The 6,026-nt window shown below is 33.2% G+C and overlaps 1 protein-coding gene across 1 annotated transcript in view; it reads right to left on the bottom strand.

Annotated features, from left to right (window-relative positions):
* LOC108686575 overlaps positions 1-6,026 on the bottom strand; it is a 20,148-nt gene that overhangs the window by 1,211 nt on the left and 12,911 nt on the right. The window lies entirely within an intron of this gene.

Genomic DNA, 6,026 nt, shown 5'->3' with positions numbered 1-6,026 from the left:
AATATAATAATATAAAACAAAACAAATCCAATAGTCCATTCGATTACTCTCCCTCTCTTCTCCTCCGAGCTTAAAAATCTCGACTTTAATCCCTCTAAACAAAATCTTAGCTATGTTCATGGTTGTCAATGTATAGCGTGTTTTATATGGTATTTGATTTTCAAACTTAAATCTAATTAGATCAAAAATTAGATTTAAGTTTAGAGGGATTAACTAAGTTTAGAGGGCTAAATTAAAGTCGAGACTTTTAAGTTCGATGGAGAAGAGACAGAGAGTAGTCGTATGGACTATTGGACTTGTTTTATTTTATATTATTATATTTTTAATTAATTAATAGCAGATAAAAATTATTACACATTTAATTTACTAATTTACTTAATTTTTTTCTTAAAGTTGTAAACGGATTCTTCGACTTGAAAAAACTTAAATTTTTAACTAGCTGTCTTGGAGATTCCTAGAAAATTGTATAATTTCATCTCCAATTCTTTCTTTTTTTCTAAAATTGATTTTTGGTAAATATTCATTAAGTATAGTTACAGATTGTGTAATTATTTTTGTTTTTTAAGATTTATGGATGGATCCCCCTGCCCTTCTTGGGGCTACGCCTATGGCGCTGCATACATGAACAATGGTACAAGCATGTTTAAAAATTGCTCCTCGAATAAACTGCAAGAACTTTTGCCCACATTTGATAAAATTAATAAATAAATTGAGACTATATCTAACGAAATCAAAGATGCTAATAGAAAAACAAGATCGAAGCAATTGAATCATGTATTTTCATACTGTTAATATAGCGTCTAAATTAAATTCTTAAAGCGAAAACAATTATCGCTAATTATTTTATGGCTGTGTTTTGAATCTGCGTTTTACTTTCTTCCTCTCGTTTTCAACAGATTACAAAATGACGTTCGTTGTTCTGCGTCAAATTTATTTTCGTGCTTATTTACTCCACTTTTTTGCGGGGGCTGACGTATGTACCTCGAGGGCTCGTCGTGTCGCGCGCGGGTGGCATTGCGAGTTGAAACGCGCGCGTAAATCTATATCGTATCTGCTATCGACGTCAAAGGAAAATCTGATTTGCGTTGTGTATATACTTGATACGCGTACTCAATAATAATACTGATCATTATCTGGCGCAGTATCATTACATGCAGCAAGCGGAAACCTCCGTATCTCTTTTCGAAAAAAACGCAAGGTGATTTCTGAGAATTACTTTATATGAATATATTGGATGAGATTTCCATCGCACTTCGCGAGTCCCGTCTCATCGAACCGGAACGATTTCGCTGAAGGGAAAACCATTCACGCATGAGTAGAAATTTATTTGCACGTATTTCCTCAAAATTTCAAAATGTCACTCAGGAATTTTCAACGAATATGGAAAAATTGCGGGAGTGAATCTTTGTACAGCAAAGAGATCAACTCTAAGCAGAATAAAAAATCGTGACATTAAAATTACTCCAAAGTGATGATTAAAATGATTAAAAATTACTTTTCGATTTGTTTTAACATCATTTTGATATTATTATGATCTGTTGTTTTCCTTAAGAAAGCGACAGAATGATTTTTTTTTCAAGATCCAGTAATGTAACTTATTGTAGTTCCTAAGGATGAGTCTTTTATCTGATGCATAATATATATGAACAGTACCATCGAACAGTAACACAGATTGTTGCATAACGCATAATGCATAAAGCATAAGAGAATCAATCAATCAAAGTCTTTCAAAGGGAGGAAATGAAGGACTTTGATTGGTTCATCTTCTTATGTATTATGCGTTATGCAAGACTCCCGCCCTAAGTCTTTAGTATTGGATATAACAATTTAAATTCCAGAGTGGGTGCTTCCCATTTGGTAACATAAGTGTCGTTCTATCTTTGTTACTCACTGAATGCTAAAAAGAAGATAGAATGATACTTTTGTCATCAAATGGAAAGCACTTAGTGAAGCAATGATCAAGAGAACTTGCAATCATCCGTATGTGACAGAATGATTTCCTCAACTTCATGTCCTTCGCGAGGTTCGTACTCGCGAAAACTGTCGCGGGTATCGATTCCAGAACTGAGTATGTGTTCCAAGTCTCGTTTACAGGCCTCGGTATCTTGTTGCACCCACACACATACACACACACACACTTCATTACTTGAATGTTACATATATAGCGGGATACAATCGAATCTAGAATTATCCCTCTCCAACACGTTTCGCGTTTTAGGGCGTTGTTTACGCTTGGGATTTACGAGCTTCCTTCTCCGGACAGCTGATATCACCGGCGGAAAAAGACGGATGCGTTATCGCAATGAACATCGTGAAGTGCAAATAGAAAACACGGCGCCTTTAGCTTGTAGCTTGCCTTTATACTTGGGACGCGTGGGTGAACCCTTGCAATTGATTATACTTAGAAACTTTGCTCATTTCGTTGATGCTTATTGGCAACAGGGTTATCTTCGCCGATGAGGCGAAGATCTGATAGGGATCGAATAAATTTTATGAGAGAATCGAGATGTTTAATTTCGGAGAATGAAATGGAATGTATTAAGGAATTTTAGGGAAATACTTTTTGCTTGAAATAGAGTTGAAAGTTTAATCCGCGCAATCTGGGATTGCCGAAATAGAAATGATACATGAGCGAGTTGGAACATTATTCTACTTCGAGCGCTAATTAAAGTTCCGCTTATTAGAGCGAAATTGTATCGATACTTTTAGTATTAAAACTTAAAACATAAAAAATCAATGAATTATTAAAATTAAAATTCAATATAATGATAATAAATTTAACAGAAAGTGAGCTTAGTGCCTGTTTCTAGTTCTAAAAATTAGGAAAAGATGAAGAGTAAGTTGACTCGAGATTAAATACTGAAAAAAAACTTAATAAATAAAACTTAAAAAATTTAATAAATATTTGTCCGAATAGTTCTAAATAAATATTTAAATATAAACATATATTATTTGTAAAATCATAAATTTGATTTAACTATTATTTTTTTATTGAATAAATATTTACTGTAAGCAAATATTTACTTAGTACTATTAGAAAAAAATGTATTAAGATTTGGTAAGTATTTTTTTTTTTTTTTTTTTCAGTAAAGTTAGTCTATATTGATGGCAATGGATATAAGAAAATCCATGGTATCTTTTGAATATCGAAATAAGTTTGTTTTGACTCGAGAGATTTGTTCAGTGGGATACACAAAAGAAAAATTCGAACATCTTTCCGGTAGTTACCTACTTTTCTTACAACGATAGTTATTTATCCGAGACGAGTGGCGAAATGAATTTCGCGCGAGTTAAGGATAATGCGGACGGAAGACAGAATATATATTCGCCTCGTCAGCGCGAATGCCTGCCGCCACGGTAATCACAAACCATTTTCATGGCACGTTGCCGCGTTGGCGGAACGGGGTCGAAGGAACATCGAAAGGGCAGAGAGCGACGATCGAAGCGGAGATTAATCGGCGATGGCCGTGGCGACGGTACGAGATTTCATGAATTTCACAATCCGACTGTAACGCGATCCCCGTTGGGTCACCGTACGTAAAACTGCGTCCACGAAAACGTATCGTATTTCCTGTTGCAACGTTAGCTTCGATTGATGGAACAGAAAGGTCTTGTTCGACAATAAAAAAAGCCATTTAGCATTTGACATTTGTACATCTTTTGCTATTTATTTATTTGTTGCTGTTTTTTTTCTGCATGTCTCTCTAAAATTGATCATTTCGCAATTTTAATACGGTTGAATGTTATTTATGAAAAAAATTATTATTATTTAACTATAATTTGTGATCATTTTTAGTACCAATTATATATTTTTTAGCAAAACTAGAAATATGATTATTATAACGATAATAATTATAAAATTGGAACTCTTCCCTACGGAAATTTAATATTGGAAGGTAATAGTTAATAACTTATTTGGAGTATTAAAAGCACTGAACAGTGCTTTTAATACTCAAAATTAGTAATTTTAAATATTAAATTAGGCAGGATCAAATTATATTTCTGTAAAAGTTAACCATAATTATCTGGGTTATTAAAAGCACTGTTGTTTTGACACTCAAAGTAAGTAATAATTACGGTTAACTCTTACATTCCAATTTAATACTGGCTAATTTAATATTGGGAGTTGTTTATTTTCAGTATTAAAAGCATCGAACAACAATGCTTTTAAAATACATAACTTCCAATATTAAATTAGTCAGTATTAAATTAAATTGGATTTCTGTAAGTTAACCGTAATTATTTTACCGTGCAATATAGTCACAAATACTTTTCCCTCATTATCCTCCAAATTTTATAACATAAAAGGACCTATAATAATTTCACTTTAAATATTTTTCATTAATGTATTATATCGTGCTGTTATTATTTTTCTTTTATCTCTTATTTTTAAATAAATTTTAATATTATGTATAAGAAAATAATATTTTAATTTTTGTAATAAAGACAATGACTTATATTTACTGCTCAAATATCACTGTATTAAGTATATGACGTATTCGTTTAATAAATGCTGATCTAAGGAAGGTAAATGCATTCATGACGTCCGTTGTATTATCGACATTCGCCTAGAGAGGCTCTGCGGTATCGCGGCCGCAACGATTGTCGTTTGCGTCAGGCGTTACGTCACTCGTATGCCGGCACAGTCGTGTGTTGCCGCGGAAAAGTATTGATTTTTCGAAAATCATAAAATATATGTGTAATCGTACAAGACAAACATTATTTAATTATAAAATATAGGTTTAGAATTGAATCCTGATTGGATATGAAACTGCAACGTATATTGTCAAATATACTTTTCCTTTATTAATTTTCAAAGATATTTTTCGAAGAAAAACTTTCATTTTACACCTTGTTTGAAATAAATTGAAAAATAAATTGAAATTAGAATTGAAAATAGTCACATTTGATATTAAACACACGGACAATTGCGTTTAAAGATTCGCTTCGCATTCCTCTCTTGAGACGAAAGGCTCGGATATTATTCGAGAGATTACGCCGGATGGGAAAGAGGAGATACGTGAATGGTGTTTGATTGCGCTCGAGTAAATTCGATTCCGACAATCACGAGAATGCGAAGCAATTAATTTTTTTCTTTTGCGACGGATTCGATAATGAATCTGCATTGTTTAACCATCTAATGAAGAATGGAACGGTGATAGCGTCTTATGTGTCCCACGTATACCCTTAGAACTTCTCTTTCGACCATAATCTCCTAACAGCATCTTACACATGACGTCAAAGACTCAATGGCTTAGCGAGGATCGTCCAAGCATGAATGGACGGCGGTGTCCAACAGGGAAACGAAACCGACCGCATTTTGAGCGAAATTTAGTGCGGAACTTTCCAATCTCCGGTTCAACTGAACTTTGCGAGAGCTACCGGAGTATATCGATTGCCGGATTCACGAGGGAGCTAAAAGCGCTATTACATATGCTGAAAATATTTCCGCATCCCGCAGGCACTGAGGGATATTTCATTTACGACCGGAAGTATATGTCGACGCGATTACATGTGGCAGCGGTTTTGTGTTAAATGTTTAGAAGATTGAACACAGTGGTTTGCTTCAATCTGTTACAACGATAATCTCTTTGTTCTTCTCAATATGACTATTGCACGGAAAGAATGGCTTTGCTGAAGTATCTAACAAATAAAAAAATAATTGTAGGTTTTACACAAAAAAACAATTTTGCTGAAATATTTAAAAATTTAGCTAAATACAGATCTGAAAATAATTTTGGTGGATCTTATAAATAAATAAATCTAACAAAGCTATTTTTGTTAAACTATCAAAATAATTACGTAAGACGCTTAAACTGGTTGCTAGAATAGTTAGAAAAGTTTTTGTAACATTGCTCACTGTTTGAATTTCTTACATAATTATTTGATAAATTCCAACAGAATTGTTTTCAGATCTGTATTTAGCTAAATTTTTCGAAACTTCAGCAAAATTGTTTTTTGCGTAAAATCATACAATTATTTTTTAACCCGACGAGTCTCACACATTTATATAAAAACGTGAATAA

This window comes from Atta colombica, unplaced genomic scaffold (assembly GCF_001594045.1).
Source record: "Atta colombica isolate Treedump-2 unplaced genomic scaffold, Acol1.0 scaffold187, whole genome shotgun sequence".
NCBI lineage: Eukaryota > Metazoa > Arthropoda > Insecta > Hymenoptera > Formicidae > Atta > Atta colombica.
This window is presented reverse-complemented; position numbering and strand designations above follow the sequence as displayed.